Consider the following 16,909-nt stretch of genomic DNA (forward strand, 5'->3'; position numbering starts at 1 on the left):
GACGACCAAGGTGCGTGAAAAGCCTCCACTCGGCACTCATCACCTCCAGAAAGGCCCGGAATGGCTCTTGGGATTGAGGAGAAGACTGCGTGAGGCTCATGCGTAGTGAGCAGCTACTATAGACGAGCACTTTACATATATTCAATTCATTTTATTCCCACAACAGCCCTGAGGTTTAAGTAGTCTTAGCATTGCTAGGATGCAGTTAGTAGTACTAGCATCCTTATAAATAAGGAAGCTGCTGCTTCTGCTGCTGCTCAGAGAGGTTAAACAAGGTGGCTGTTACCATATAGCCCGCATAGGGCACAGCCAAGAGTCAAACCCGCTCTGTCCCTCCTGCTCTTCCCATGACATCTCTTCAATCACATTGTCTGCCTCGGTTTACCAGCATGTCCAACATCATTGCCTTCTAGCGACTCTCCCCTGGTTAAGTTCATCTTCGGGCCATAGTGTCTTCTGCTCTGCCTCCCCAGTTGGGCTACTTGACAGATCCAGACAATAAGAGAGCTATCTAGTCAGCAAATAGCAGGCACCCTCGCTGTTTTGATAAATTAGGGAGTGGGTTGCAGAGATCATTTGTGGGCTGACTGGCCCACAAACGGTCCCACGAGGGCTCCTCAGTCATTTTGAGAAAGTTGAACAAGGTGTTGTGCTGATTCTGGGCCCCTCCTAGCTGTCTGAGGGATGTTCTCCGGTGATGGAAAGCCATCTCCCTTCACTCGGCCACCCTCCCAGACACCAGGAGAAGCGGCTGTCCTTGCCCTCAGCCTCAGGTACCATGCTGCATTTGAAAGGAGCCGGAGCATCGGGCAAGCCTGGGTTCAGACCTCAGGCTCTTCTCGAGCTTCAGAGAAGTTAATGAACAACTCAGTCTTAGTCTGTTCATCTGTAAAAGTGGGGATGGCGCTATACTTCGCTGTAAGGATCCAGCGAGGAGATGTAGCTTTGGTTTATAAGATAACGGGCACTCACATTTATTTTTTTAATTTTCTTTCCATCCCATCAAAAAATTGATCATTTCACAGAGAAGAAAACCTTCGTTTTAGAGGGAATTAAACCCAAATGTCTTTCCTCTCAGTCTAGGCTTCTCTTTCTCCAAGTCATATTGTCCCTTTAAGTCATCAGCCACCCAAGTTCCAGGAAGTCGAGACAACAGCAGAGAGCCCCTGTGTGTGTGCACACCTAAGGTCAGGAGCATTTTCTAGGAGAGGTTCCAAAGCCCTTTGCAGGTCAGTCCTACAGAGCCCGCCAGCCTGCAGTCCAAGACCCAGAAACAGAAAAGAAGAAGAAAACATTTCGAACCTTAGTAAAGTCGCTGCCAGAGGTCCAGGCGAGAGAAGAATTATCTAGGGGAAGGAGAAGGTGCTGGCTATTTAAAGTGTGCCCGGGAGCGGAGCAGCTCGGTGGCACTTGTAATCCTAAACTTGGCCCAGCCCACATTCCGCCCTCCGGCCTCCCCTGCCCCAGTTCTCCCCTCCCCTCGGCCACCAGACGGCCAGCACAGGAGTGATTTCACAGCTCAGCCCCAGTGCACACCCTGCCAGTCCAGGCCAACTGCTGGTCACTCACATGCCCTTCCCTTTTGGCAACCTCGGGGCCTCTCTAGAGAAATCCAGGCTCCCATCCCTCTCCGACTCAAGTTCTCCTGGAAAATCCATCACATGCATACACACATACAGGTTTACAAATCTAGAGAGAGAGCCTGAAAACAAATTTTCACCAAACTGTAAACAGCAGTTGTACTAAGGAAGCCTGGGATCCAGAGATCCCAGGGGCTTTTTCACTTCTACTTTTTTTTTTTTCTTTTGGTGGTACTGGGGTTCCTGGAAGCCCTTCTACCTCCGGGCTACACTCCCAGACCTATTTTATATTTTTATTTGGAAACAGGGTCTCCTAAGCCAGCGCGCGCAGCTGGCTTCGAACCTGCGCGATCCTGTCTCAGCCTCCCAAGCGCGGGGATTACAAGCGTGCGCCACCACGCCCGGCTCACTTCTATTTTTTAAGGTTTCAGTATTGTTTGCATTTTTAAGTAACACACTAGATTTTTTAAAAAATATTTAAAAAATAAGGCCGGGCGTGGTGGCGCACACTTGTAATCCCCGTGTTTGGGAGGCGGAGACAGGAGGATCGTGCAGGTTCGAAGCCAGCCGCGCTGGCGTAAGAGACCCTGTTTCAGATATATAAAATAGGTCTGGGAGTGTAGCCCGGAGGTAGAAGGGCTTCCAGGAACCCCCCCAGTACCACCAATATATATATATATATATATATTTTTTTTAAATAAATACAAAACCGGGGGTGGTGGCACACAATTGTAATCCCAGTACCTGGGAGGCTGAGACAGGAGGATTGCAGGTCCACGGTTACTTAGTAAGGCCCTCTGTAACTTAGTGAGATCCTGTTTCAAAATAAAAGAATAAAATAGGGCTGGAGGTGTAACTGGAAGGTAGAATGCCCCTGGGTTCCATCCCTAGTACCACAATAAGTAAATAAATAACAAATAAATAAATACAGAAGTTGGGTGCAGTGGCACACACTTGTAACTCCAGTGCTTGGGAGGCTAAGACAGTAGGATCCCAGATTTGAGGCCAGACTCAGCAACTTAGAGAGACCCTGTATTAAAAAGAAAAGAAAAGAAAAGAAAAAGGTCGGGCATGGTGGTACACACTTGTAATCCCAGCATTTGAGAGGCTGAGCAAGGAGCATCTCTGTTTCCAGACAGCCTCAGCTACTTAGTGAGGCCCTCTGCAACTCCGTGAAGCCCTGTTTCAAAATAAAGAATAAAAAACTGGCCAGGCGAGGTAGCACACGCTTGTAATCCCGGCGCTTGGGAGGCGGAGACAGGAGGATCATGCGGGTTCGTAGTCAGCCTCGCTGGCTTAAGAGACCCTGTTTCCATAAAAAATAGGTCTGGGAGTGTAGCCCGGAGGTAGAAGGGTTTCCAGGAACCCCAGTACACACACACACACACACACACACACACACACACACACACACACAAATTGGACTGGTGGTATAGCTCAGAGGTAGAATGCCCATGGATTCCATCTCCAGTACCACAAAAAATAAAACAATAATGAAGAAAAAAATAGGCCTGAGGGTATAGATCAGAGGTAGAATGCCCCTGGGTTCCATCTCTAGTACTGCGGGGGGGAAAAAAAGAGCTGGAGATTGGAAGTAGAACATTCCCGCCTAGGCTCAATCCCTAATAATAATAATAATAATAATAATAATAATAATAATATACAAAAAAGGAAACACTGTGGTTTAAAACAAAGCGAAGCTGCAACCCTGCGTGAAGAGAGTGAGTCCGTGAGTCAGACAGAGCTGACCAGAGCTGGGGCCTCCGTGTTTCTGCAGGAGCAGCCAAGGAGGCAGCTGTGGGAGGAAGGGTCACTCGCGGGGTGTGGAATCCGGGGTCAGCCCTGGGGAAGTGGCGCGCGGTGCCCAGAACATGACGCAGCAAGGCAGAGGCGGAGACCTCCTCCTGTCACTTTAGGTGGAGGTTTTGGGCAGAGTGTCCCACTCTGAGACTCTCAAGTTCTGTCCTATACAATGGGAGCGTGTTCCTGACCTTGCACAGCTGCGTGACAGGTGCTACTATAATGCAGAAGCCGTCCTTCTCAGAGAGCAGGGAGCTCTTCTTTTTTTTTTTTTTTTTTTTTTTTTTTGCGGGTCTGGGGATGGAGCCCAGGGGCATTTGACTTCCGAGCTACACCCCCTGCCCTATATTTTTTTTTTATTCTTTATTTTGAAACAGGGTCTCACTAAGTTACAGAGGGCTTCACTAAGTAGCTGAGGCTGTCTGCAAACCGCGATCCTCCTGTCTCAGCCTCCCAAATGCTGGGATTACAGGCGTGTGCCACCACGCCCGGCTCCAGGGAGCTTTTCTTGAAGCAGATGGAATTGGGAGGCCCCTGAGCTCAGCTGGGCCCTGGCCAGACTGTAAGCAAGGTTTGGGACTGACGATGCGGTGGGTGACCCAGGTCACAGCAATGTGACTTCCAAGCCAGGCGTGGTGGCACACGCCTGCAATCCCAGTACTCAGGAGGCTGGGATGGGAGAATCTCAGGTTAGAAGCCAACCTTAGCAACTTAGCCAGTCCCTGTTTCAAAAGGAACAATAAAATAGGGCTGGAGGTGGGGTTCAGAGGTAGAATGCCCTTGGGATCAACCTCCAGTACAAAAAAAAAAAAAAAAAAAAAAAAAGAAGAAGACATATGGCTTCCATGACAGAATAGTGGACAGAAAGTAAGATAAAAATTCAAATGCAGTTTCTGCCCTTTGATTTCCAATCCCCCTCTAGGATGTGGGCTGAGAAAAAAGCATGTCGTCAGTTTTTCATGAAGCTTCATAGAGCTTATGACTATTCTTGTTTCAGCTGCCCCTCTTCCTCTTCCCAACTAAGTACCCATGTCCCATGTCTCTGAGTTAATTATGTAAAGCAAAAGACCAAAAGAGTCCTTTGAGAGAGGCTGCAAACTCACACAGAAAGGTTCCCCACCTTTGGAGTAAGGAGATTGATACTCATTTTTACTTATCATTGAATGGCCTACTAACTAAGCTACTAAGCTTTTGGAGTTTTGTTTCTCTGCTGCTTTCTTTCTTTCTTTCTTTGGTACTGGGAATTGAATCTCAGGGCATTCTTTTTTTTTTTTTTTTTTTTTGAAGATTTAAAGAAGTTTATTAAAAAGATAGAAATACAGAAAATAGAAATACAGCCCCATGCCAAAATGGTATGGGGGTGGGGGTGTGACTCGAAATGAATACACTCCAATCTCAGGGCATTCTATCTCCAGGCTACATTCCCAACCCTTTTTACTTTCTATTTTGAAACAGGGTCTCACTAAGGTGCTGAAGGTCTCACTAAGTTGCTGAGGCTGGCCTTAAACCTGCAATCTTCCCATCTCGGCCTCCCAAATCTTGGCATCACAGGCTTACACCACTGCACCTGCGTGTAACTAAGCATTTTAAGGTTTGGAGTTTGTAATCTAAAATCACCAGTTAACTGGAGTTTACTTAGGACTTAAATTTACTACTCTGAGAAGTCAGGATACCAGACAGCCCGAAGCAATGTCACTCAGCCCTCTTTGAATCCTCCTATGTGTGAACAGTAGGAATCTCTACTTTTTAGGAAAGTTTCCAGTGATCAGGTCTCTTGAGTATGAAGGAATGTTGGTCCTCTGGTTCTTATGTAATTTCTGCCATGATACAACTTTGATTATTTTATTTCTTTCCAAATTTCTGTTAGCCCTAATTTCTTGATGAAGAGGGTCTTGCTAAATTGCCGAGGGTCTTGCTATGTTTCTGAGGCTGACCTCACTCCTGGGATCCTCCTGTCTCAGTCTCCCAAGTAATGCAATGACAGGTGTGCACCACCATACCTGGCTAGAGCCTATATAAATTTGCAGACTTGCTAGAGATCGCTGCAGAAGGTAAGTTCAAGCTGTACTTCCAGAAACAGGATTGTATGAAAGAAGTGAGCCATGGGAAAGGCCTGGGAGGTCTTGGTTTTGTATCAAATCTAACCTGGGCATATTTAATTGCCAAAATGTCATGATATACTCTCCCAAATATGTTTTGTCCACACTAGTAGAACAATAACAAATAAAACTTAAAAGAAGCATGATTTATTTCCAGACATTTGTTTCTGACCAACATCAGTTTCACTTCCGGAATAATGGTTAAGAAAGTTGAGAGTTCTCTCCTCTAGAGGTACCAGTCCTAGCCAGGTACCTGTGGTACATGTGGTGGCCCATGCCTGTGATCCCAATACAGAGGCTAAGACAGGAGAAACAGGTTCCCAGCCAGCCTCAAACTTAGCAAGGCCCTCGGCAACTTAGTGAGATCCTGTCTCAAAATAAAAAAATAAAATAGGGCTGGAGGTGTAGTTCAGAGGTAGAGACCTGATCACTGGAAACTTTCCTGAAAAGTAGAAATTCCTACTGTTCACACATATGAGGATTTTTTTTTTTTTTTTTTTTTGGTGGTACTGGGGTGGAACCCAGAGGCTTTCTACCTCCGGGCTACACTCCCAGACCTATTTTATATTTTATTTGGAAACAGGGTCTCACTAAGTAGCCGAGGCTGGCTTCGAACCTGCGCGATCCTCCTGTCTCGGCCTCCCAAGCGCGGGGAGTACAAGTGTGCGCCACCACGCCCGGCACACATGAGGATTCAAAGAGGGCTGAGTGACATTGCTTCGGGCTGTCTGGTATCCTGGCTTCTCAGAATAGTAAATTTAAGTCCAAAGTAAACTCCAGTTAACTGGTGATTTTAGATTACAAACTCCAAATCTTAAAAATACTTAGTTACACGCAGGTGCGGTACATATTTTTTTTAACCACAGGAGTGAGGAACCTGTTGAGTTTTTTGATCCTTTGTCAAATGTTGCACTGAAAGGAAAAAAAAGGGGGGGGGGCAAGTGAAATAAACGCAATAATAATAAACTATGTCTTTCTAGAACTGGAACAATTTGAAAAGCAAAATGAATAATTATAGTATCATATTATGACCCAAAGAATAAAATTCATCCCTGAACTCAGACTAATATACATCCATTAAATAAATAAATAAATAAATAAATAAATAAATAAATAAATAAATGTTGGAGAAAAGACAGCTCTTCCTTGCAGTGGGATTCCAATGAATAAATGTAGAAGAAAAGAGAGAACTAGAAAAACGCCACTGGGCACACGGCCCCATGGTCTGTCTTTGTTACCATCAGAATCCACCAATGATGCTCACAAAGGGGACAAAAATTGGAGCATCAACAGAGCATAATTTCAAAATATCTCCCCCCCAAATACTTATTAACTGTGAAAGGAAAGCAAATAACTTTACAATACAGAAATGATAGGAACCATCTTAACCAAGCGCCCGAGCTCAATGATCCTTATAAAAGAAAAGAGAAAAATAAAATATTAGCAGTGATAAGACATGTCACTTTCCTCTCACAATCCAGGCGATATGATTGATGAAGAAGACAACATTTCTGTGATTCTTGCCCCAAATGCAGTTCAGATGCAAGAAAACCTGGCGGACCCAAAGTGAGAGGCGTTCAGCAAATAGCCAGTCTTTACCCCTTGGTGTTCATGGCATGAAAGACTGTGGACCTTTCTAGGCTGTGGGGGTCTAAGAAAATTAACAACTCGAAGCAGCCTGGGATCCTGGAGAGCATCGTAGATAGGAACCGGGAAAGCTGGGCGTGGTGGCGCACGCTCGTAATCCCAGCATTGGGGAGGCTGAGACGGGAGGATCGTGGTTCAAGGACAGCCTCAGCTACTTAGTGAGGCCCTCTGCAACTCAGTGAGACCCTGTTTCAAACTAAAGAATAAAAAATAGGGCAGGGGGTGTAGCTTGGAGGTAGAATGCCCCTGGGTTCCATCCCCAGAACCATAAACAATTTTTAAAAAATTATAAAAAGGAACCTGAAGTAGGAAGAGACAGTAGTGCAAACACTCGTGAAATATGAAGAAGGTGCTTACTTTAGAAATACTCAACCTGAGTTCCCCTGTTCTGATGTCGTGTTGTGGTTTTCTAAGAGGTTATGGGGCGGGGAAATGAGTGAAGGATATATGAAACCTCTATTAGGTTTGCAACTTTTCTGTAAACCTGAAGTCAGTTTAAAAGGTAAGGGTTTTTGTTTCTGGTTCTTTTCATTTCAGTGCCATCTTTCACTCCCTGATGACCACAGTCCATTCCCTGATCCAGCCGTGAAGAACTCTGGCTTCGTATGTGCCAAGAGCAGGTGTGTTGATGATTCTAGATAGGACAATTAGCCTAAATTCTATAAGTCCAGGGTCTTTTTTTTCTTTCTTTAATGGTTTTGGGGATTGAACCTAGGGGTATTCTACCTCTGAACTACACCAGCCCTATTTTATTTTTTATTAGGAAACAGGGTCTCACTAAGTTGACGAGGGCCTCATTAAGTTGCTACAGCTGGCCTCAAACCTGCAATTCTCCTGTCTCAGCCTGCTAGGTTTTAGGATTATAGGCATGTGCCACCATGCCTGGGGTCCTAAAGAAATAAAACTTGCCGAGTATAGTGGTACACGCCTGTCATCTTGGTGGTAAAATCCTCAGCAAAGTAGTGGGATTCTTAGCAACCCAGTGAGACTGTTTAAAAAAAAACAAGACGCCAGGCATAATGGCGCACGCTTGTAATTCCTGCACTTGGGAGGCTGAGACAGGAGGATCACACAGGTTCGAAGCCAGCCTTAGCTACTTAGTGAGGCTCTCAGCAACGTAGTGAGACCCTATTTCCAAATAAAAATAAGCCGGGCGTGGTGGCGCACACTTGTAATCCCTGCGCTTGGGAGGCAGAGACAGGAGGATCGCACGGGTTTGAAGCCAGCCTCAGCTACTTAGTGAGGCTCTCAGCAACTTAGTGAGACCCTGTTTCCAAATAAAATATAAAAAAAAAAGGTCTGGGAATGTAGCCCGGAGGTAGAAAGCCTCTGGGTTCCACCCCCAGTACCACACACACACACACACACACACACACACACACACCCCACACACACAAACACACACACAAATAGCCAGGCGTGGTGGCACAGGCTTGTAATCCCCGCGCTTGGAAGGCAGAGACAGGAGAATCACACAGGTTCAGAGCCAGCCTCGTTGGCTTAAGAGACCCTGTTTCCAAATAAAAAAAATATAAAACAGAACTGGGAGTGTAGCCTGGAAGTAGAAGGGCTCCATCCCCAGTACCACTAAATAAATAAATAAATAAATAAATAAATAAATAAAGGACTAGAGGTGTAGCTCAGAGATAGAATTCCCCTGGGTTCAATCTGCAGTAACACCAACACACACACACACACACACACACACACACACACACACACTCCACCACCAGCACAGAAACAAAACTCATGACAGAGTGTATCACGGTCATGGATCATGACCATTACTAACATTATTTCTGTGCTACTTCCAATGTGCTTCACACCAAAGAGACCAGTTCATTTAACCTCAGAAGAAACCCACAGGTAGTATTATTACGTGCATCTTGGTCACCGAAGTGACTCAGGCTGGCTGAGAATGAAGTGACAGGCTCTGGTCACATAACTAGGAAACAGCTAGCACCAGGATTTCAATTCAGGATTGTAGGTTCTAAATTTCATTATTTATTTATAACTATCATGCTACTTTTACCTCCAGGAGAGAAAAAAAAGACAAAAAATAAAATAAAAAATAAAAAATCCCTCTTGGTCTGTGTTTACTTTGGGAGAGAGGTGAATGACAAGAAAAATGTTTCTTTTACCGAAAATTTCACCAGACTTGAAAAATAGTTTAAAAACCTTATCAGCTGAGTGCATTGGTGAGCACCGTGATCCCAGTACTTGGGAGGTTGACACAAGAGGGTCAGGTTCAAGGACAGCCTTGGTCACTTAAGGAAGCTCTTCAAAAAAAAGTAAGGCTGGGGTATAGTTCAGAATTAGAATGCCCCTGAATTCAATCCCCTCCCGTTCCCCCCATACAAATAGAAAAACATAATCAGCAGGGAATGGTAGTGCACGCCTGTGATCCCAGTACTTGGGAGGCTGAGACAGGAAACATCAGGTTCAAGGCCAGCCTCAGCAATTAGAGAGAACTTATCAAGACCGTTTCAAAATAAAAAATAAAAATAAAAAAATAGGGCTGGGGATGTAGCTTGGAGGTAGAATGCCTCTGAGTTCAACCTCCAAACAATCCCTTTCCCTCCCCCCCCCCAAAAAAAAAAAAAACGAATCAGATGGCTGTCCATCTGAATCCCAACATTCAGGAGGCTGAGACAGGAGGATCACAGTTCTTGGACAGCCTCAGTTGCAGAGTGAGGCCCTTGCAACTCAGTGAGGCCCTGTTTCAAAATAAAGAATAAGCCGGGCATGGTGGCGCACGCTTGTAATCCCCAAGCTTGGGAGGCAGAGACAGGAGGATCATGCAGGTTCTAAGCCAGCCGCGTGCGCTGGCTTAGGAGACCCTGTTTCCAAATAAAAATGTAAAAATAGGTCTGGGAGTGTAGCCCGGAGGTAGAAGGGCTTCCAGGAACCCCAGTACCAAAAAAAAAAAAAAAAAGAATAAAAAATTTAGGGCTGTGGATGTAGCTTGGAGGTAGAATGCCCTTGGGTTTCATCCCCAGTACCGCAAAAAAAAAAAAAAAAAAAAAAAAAAAAGGCCTTCATATCCCAATATGTTCCACAATTATCGCTGCCCCTCTTGTCCTCCCAATTAAAGGAGGAAAATCACACCTTTTCTTTTTAACTCCAGAAAAGTAACTGTAGTTATTTTCCAGTTGTATCCAGTTTCTTGTAACCCCGGGTTTCCCTGATTTCTGGTCTGATTCTCAGAGTAGAAAGTTTACAACGTTTATGTAACTAGTCCCCGCAGGAGGCTCTTGGCTGATTAGGAGTGAACCGGGAGCTCTGTGAAAGGCCGGATCTCTGCACACCCCGACTCCCGAGAGGGATTAGGGCAGAGTGACAACATTTGAAAAGAGCACTTCAGTCCTCGGACAGCCTTTTATCCTAAACAGTTTTGAACACCACCACGGGAGCTCATTTGTGATGAGTGAAGAAATATCTCCGCACGCTCGGCTGCCTGCTGTGGTCCTCAGAGTGCAGCCTGGGCCTCCTGTCTCGCCCCCCTTGATGCTCCTCCCAAGCAGGGAGGGCGAGGAGCCCCAGAAGGTACATGAATGTACCGCTCTGTGGTACTCCGCTTTCAGTTACTGTGACAAAATACTGGAGAAAATCACCTGAAAGGAAGAAAGGTTTCTTTTTAGCTCACAGTTTTGGGGTTTCCATTCATGGCCCCATAACCACATAGCCATTTGGCTGTGTGCCTGTCTCGAGGCAGAACATCGGGTAGATGTGGGCAAGCAAATATGCTCACCTTGTGGCAGCTACGAAGTGAGGAGAGAAAAAGAGAGAGAAGGATGAGCCCAGAGTCCTCAAACATCACACACCTGTAATCCCAGCACTTGGCAGGCTGAGACAGGAGGATTGCAGGTTCAAAGCCAGACTCAGCAATTAAGCAAGATTGTGTTTCCAAATAAAAACCAAGGTAGGAGCCAGGTGTGGTGGCATATGCTTATAATCCCAGTACTTGGGAGGCTGAGAATGGAGGATTGCAGGTTCAAGGACAGCATCAGCAACTTAGTGAGGCCCTTTGCAATTCAGTGAGAGACTCTGTTGCTAAATTTAAAAAATAAATAAATAAAGTAGGGCTAGAGGTGTAGCCCAGAGGTAGAATACCCCTGGGTCCAATCCCAAGAACCACAAAAAATTAAAATAAAATAAGGCTGGGAGTGTATCTTGAAGATAGAATGCCCAAGGATTCAATCTCCAACACCACGTAAAAAGGGGTATGTCCCTGATCTGCTGCCTCCAAGTAGGCCCATCTTTCAGAGTTTCCACCACCTCCCAGAGCCATCAGCTGGGGGTCAAGTCTTCAGTACATGAAGCTTTGGGGGGATGTTTAAGATCCAAAGACCACAGGGGGTGTCCACAGCACAGCAAGTTGAGATTACCACTCATTGCAGTGAGGGAGGCTGTCCGCGAAGGAACCATGGGTGCCTCAGTAGAAGGGTGCTGGTGACAGTGCTTTACAGGTTGAGCTTATGTTAGGCGAGTCCAAAGGAGGGTCCAGCAAGCGGGGCTTGGCTCTAGGTTGGATGTTATTGGGAAGCAGAGGAAGTTTTATGATTAGGTTTCTTTCTTTATTATTATTTTTTGTACTGGGGATTGAACCCAGGGGTCTTCTACCTCTGAGCTGTACCCCCAGACCCAGCTCAAACCCAGGCTTCCCATGAAGTGGCCGCCAGTCGTTTCAGCCCTTGCTGCTGACCTCTTGGTGGAGCGCCTGTGGAAATACATACTATCCAGACTGACCATCTTTCTGGTGTTGTTCACTAATGTGGTCCCAGTGCAGGAGTTTTGAACTCCTAAGAAGAAGAAAAAAATGCCTCAGTCTTCTCTGTTCCCATGGCATACAGTAACAGTACTGTAAGCACAGTAGGCACTTTGTTTTTGTCTTTGTTTTATTTTGTTTTGTTTGTGGTGCTAGGGATGGAACCCAGGGCCTTTCTACCTCCGGGCTACACTCCCAGGCCTATTTTTTACATTTTATTTGGAAACAGGGTCTCACTAAGTTGCTGAGAGCCTCGCTAAGTAGCTGAGGCTGGCCTCGAACCCGAGCGATCCTCCTGTCTCAGCCTCCCAAGCGCGGGGATTACAAGCGTGCGCCACCACGCCCGGCTTTCAGTAGGTGCTTAATACATGTTTGCTGATGGATTGGTTTTACAGCCCCGCCGAGGTTAGCATGCAAGTCTGTATACTACACAAGGAAGGAAACGAAGGCGAACCTGCCCAAGCGAACTGTTGACAACATTTGGTGGGATAGTTAATGCTGTCAAGTCTCCAAGCCTGTCGGGGTGGATGCTACTGACAGGAGCAGCTAACCTGGGAAGCCGGGAGCGCACAGGATCCTCCCTGGAACCCGCTCCCGACACCAACAGTGGTCTCAATGAACTTTTATCTGACTATACCTATCTATTCAATCACTTACATATATTAAACTGTAATCTGAGCTCCACAGAAGAGATTTGGATTCAGTATCATTGGGATATATCCAGAAAGCTGTATTTTTTTTTTTTTTTTTTTTTTTTTTGGTGGTACTGGGGTTCCTGGAAGCCCTTCTACCTCCGGGCTACACTCCCAGACCTATTTTTACATTTTTAAAAATTTGGAAACAGGGTCTAAGCCAGTGCGCGTGGCTGGCTTCGAACCTGTGGGATCCTCCTGTCTCTGCCTCCCAAGCGCGGGGATTACAAGCGTGCGCCACCACGCCCGGCAGAAAACTGTATTTTTAAAACTCTAGGTGGTCCTGATGTAGAGCCAGGGCTGAGAACTGCCGCGCCTAAAGAAAGCCACATCATCAAAACCTGCCTCTCACCAGGTATGGTGGCACACACTTGTACGCCCCATAATTAGGAGACTGAGACAGGAGGATTACAGGTTCGAGGCCAGCCTCAGCAGTTTAGTGAAACCCTGTTTCAAAATAAAAATAAATAAAATAGAGCCGGGCGTGGTGGCATGCACTTGTAATTCCAGCATTCGGGAGGCTGAGACCGGTGGATAGAGGTTCGTGGACAGCCTCAGCTCCTTAGCAAGGCCCTCTGAAACTTTGTGAGACCCTGTTTCAAAATAAAGAATAAAAAATAGGGCAGGGGGTGTAGCTCGGATGTCAAATGCCCCTGGGTTCCATCCCCAGACCCGCAATAAATAAATAAATACATTAATTAATTAATTAAATAGGGCTGGGTGTAGCTTGGAAGTAGAATGCCCTTGGATTCAATCCCCAGTACCACAAAAAATTAATAATAATAAAAAATAAAAAACATGCTGGGCATGGTGGCACACACTTGTAATCCCAGCATTTGGGAGGCTGAGACAGGAGGATCATGGTTCGCAGCCAGCCTCAGCTACTTAGTGAGACCCTTTGCAACTCAGTGAGACCCTGTTTCAAAATAAAGAATAAAAAATAGGCCTGGGGATGTAGCTCGGCATCCCAAGTACCACAAAAAAAAAAAAAAAAAAAAAAAAAAAAAAAAAAGCCAGGCACAGCAGTGCACACCTGGAATTCAGTGCTTGGGAGGCTGAGACAGGAGAATCACAGGTTCAAGGCCATCCTTAGCAACTTTATGAGGCTCTTAAAAACTTAGTAAATGCCTGCTTCAAATAAAAAATAAAATAGGGGCTAGTGTGTAGCCATGAGGTAGAACACCCTTGGGTCCTATCTCCAGTACCATAAAAATTAATTAATTAATTAATTAATTAAAATAGGTCTGGGAGTATAGCTCAGAGGTAGAATGCCCCTGAGTTCAATCCCCAGTACCAAAAACAAAACAACAATAACAAAGGTCCCCATCCTAAACACCCAAGCAGCTGAGTCAGTCGTGTGCACAGAACCTTTCCCGAGTAGGAAGATCACACACCCCACTAATGACTACTGGATTTTGTATCTTGCATGGTCTCGAAAGGCCCCTGTGTTGAAGGCTTGGTCCCAGCCATGAAACTACTGGGAGGTGGTGGGGCCGTTAGGAGGAGGGGCCTGTGGGGAGGAAGTTAGACCAATGGTGGGGTGCCCTTGGAGCAGACTGGTGGCTGGTGGCCCCACCATCTTCTCCCCCATGATATGCTGCCTCGACACACTCCCAGAGCAACAGGGTCCTGAGCATGGGCCGCGTGGACACCGAGCTCTCTCCAAAGCTCCCTGGCCGGCTCTGCCCAGTGCCTCCTTCTGCAAGCCTCCGCAGCCTTCATCCCTGCTGCCGGCATCTATTTTCTCATTCTGTCCTCAGGAAGATGTTCCACAGCTGTTTCCTCGTTCAAAGCCACCTCAGCCGTGTCTTCTCCAAGATAAATACTCCCAAGCTTTTCATCTTCCCGGAGAGCCCTTGCTCCTCAACCCACCCGCTGTTTTCGTTGTCCTTTCCTGGACGCCCTCCAGGTTCTTAACATCCCCGTCAAGCTGTGGTGGCCAAACTTCCTCACGGTTCTTCCTGTTGAGTGGCTGACGGCGTGTTGGCTTCAGCGACAGCTCTGCGCTGCCAACTGAATTCTTAGTTTCCACCAGTCCAGAAACTCAGCCACTGAGAGGACTCTTCCTACACACGAGGAGTCTAAGAAGCCTGGAGAAGGTTCAAGAGCTGCGTGTTGGAATAGGGTGACCTTCCATACAGTTCTAAAGGTGGCCGGGGGTGGGGGAAGAAAGGGCAGAATGGAGAATAAAATGAGAGCAAATTTCACTGGGATAAAAAATAAGCTGGGTGCAGCGTAATCCTAGTACTTGAGAGGCTGAGACAGGAGGATCGCAGGTTCAAGGCCACCCTCCGCAATTTAGCAAGACTCTCTGCAACTTAGTAAGATCCTGTTTCAAAATAAAAATAAGAGCTGGGTGTGATGGCACATGCTTGTAATCCCAGTACTTGGGAGGCTGAGACAGGAGGATCGCACACACAGGTTCGAAGCCAGCCTCAGCTACTTGGTGAGGCTCTCAACAACTTAATGAGACCCTGTTTCCAAATAAAATATAAAGTAGATCTGGAAGTATAGCCTGGAGGTAGAAGGCCCCTGGGTTCCATCCCCAGTACCATAAAAAGTAATTAATTAATTAAAAAATAAAACAGGGCTGGGGTGTAGCTCAGAGATTCCTGACTTCAATCCTCAGTACTGCAAAAAAAAAATAGTTTAATAAATAAAAAGAGGTGGGCACGGCTGTGCATGCCTATAATCCCAGGACATAGAACGCTGAGACAGGAGGATCACAGATTTGAAGCCAGTATAAATATACCTGGGATTCTCGTGTCTCAGCCTTCCAAGTACTGAGATTATGGATATGGGCCACCATGCTCAGCTAGAAAACCTTTGAACTACACTGCCAGCCCTATTTTTTGGGTGGGGGGTACTGAGGATTACCTGGGGCATTCTCCCTCTGAGCTACACCCAGCCCTATTTTTTATTCTTTATTTTGAAACAGAATCTCACTAAGTAGCAGAGGGCCTAAGTAGCTGAGGCTGACTCTTCCATCTTCCTGTCTCAGCCTCCCAAGTACTGAGATTACAAGCGTGCATCACCACACCCGGCTTTTTTTTTTTTTTTTTAAACAGAGTCTTTACGTTGCTAAGGACCTCACTTAATTCCTGAGGGTATTTTCAAACCTGCAATCTTCCTGTCTCAGCCTCCCAGGTACTAGAATTTCAGGCACGCACCACCACACCTGGCTAAAGGTGTTTCAAAAGATCTTGGGAAGAGATTGAGAAACAATTTTAAACATGATTCTAAAATACATAAAGGGCAAATAATAGAGTGGCTTACTAAGTTCCATCATCAAATTAATGATCTTTGTAACACTGGTCATTTATACATGTGCTGCACAGGCAAGACCATAAATGTGAAAATACAATGAAGTATCTTTATTATACCCAATTTTTAAAAAAAATCACAGATTTTTTTTACGCTGGGCGTGGTGGCGCACGCTTGTAATCCCTGCGCTTGGGAGGCAGAGACAGGAGGATCACGCAGGTTGGAAGCCAGCTGCGCGCGCTGGCTTAGCAGACCGTTTCTAAATAAAAATATAAAATAGGTCTGGGAGTGTAGCCCGGAGGTAGAAGGGCTTCCAGGAACCCCAGTGAAATGGGTGAAATGGGGAGATTCTATACTGGTGGTGCTGGGGATGGAACTCAGGGGCCTTCTACCTCCAGGCTACACTTCCAGACCTATTTTATATTTTATTTGGAAACAGGGTCTCTTAAACCAGCGGAGGCTGGCTTTGAACCTGCGTGATCCTCCTGTCCCAGCCTCCCAAGCACAGGGATTACAAGCGTGCGCCACCTCGCCCGGCTTAAAATCACAGATTTTTAAATCCAGATTTAATCAGGATTGTTTAAGTTGCATAATGTATTTAGAACTATGACTCTCAACCTTAGCTGCATATTAAAATCATCCAAAATCTTTAAAAAAAATTCTGATGCTTGAGTGTAGAGAAGGCAAGCCTACCCAGGTGTGGTAGGACACACTTATAAGCTCAGTACTTGGGAGGCAGGAGTACCATTGGAGGCCAGCCTCAGTGAGGAAGCAAGACACTCTCTCAAAATAAAAAGTAAAAAAAAAAAAAAAAAAAAAAAGGCTGGGGGTGTAGCTCAGAGGTATAATGACCCTGGGTTCAACCCCTAGTACAAAAGAAAAAGAAAAGAAAAGCCAAGTGGACAGAGACTTGCCATTAGGGCTGGGAGAATTAGAGGGACTGAACAGACATCAAGTTTCTTTTGGGGGTGGGTGAGAGAAATGTTAGACATGTTCATGAGATGTGACTGGTGATGGTTGCAAAATCTGTAAATGTACTAAAGTCACTGAATCGTATCT

Source organism: Muscardinus avellanarius, assembly GCF_963383645.1.
Source record: "Muscardinus avellanarius genome assembly, chromosome: 11".
Classification (NCBI taxonomy): domain Eukaryota; kingdom Metazoa; phylum Chordata; class Mammalia; order Rodentia; family Gliridae; genus Muscardinus; species Muscardinus avellanarius.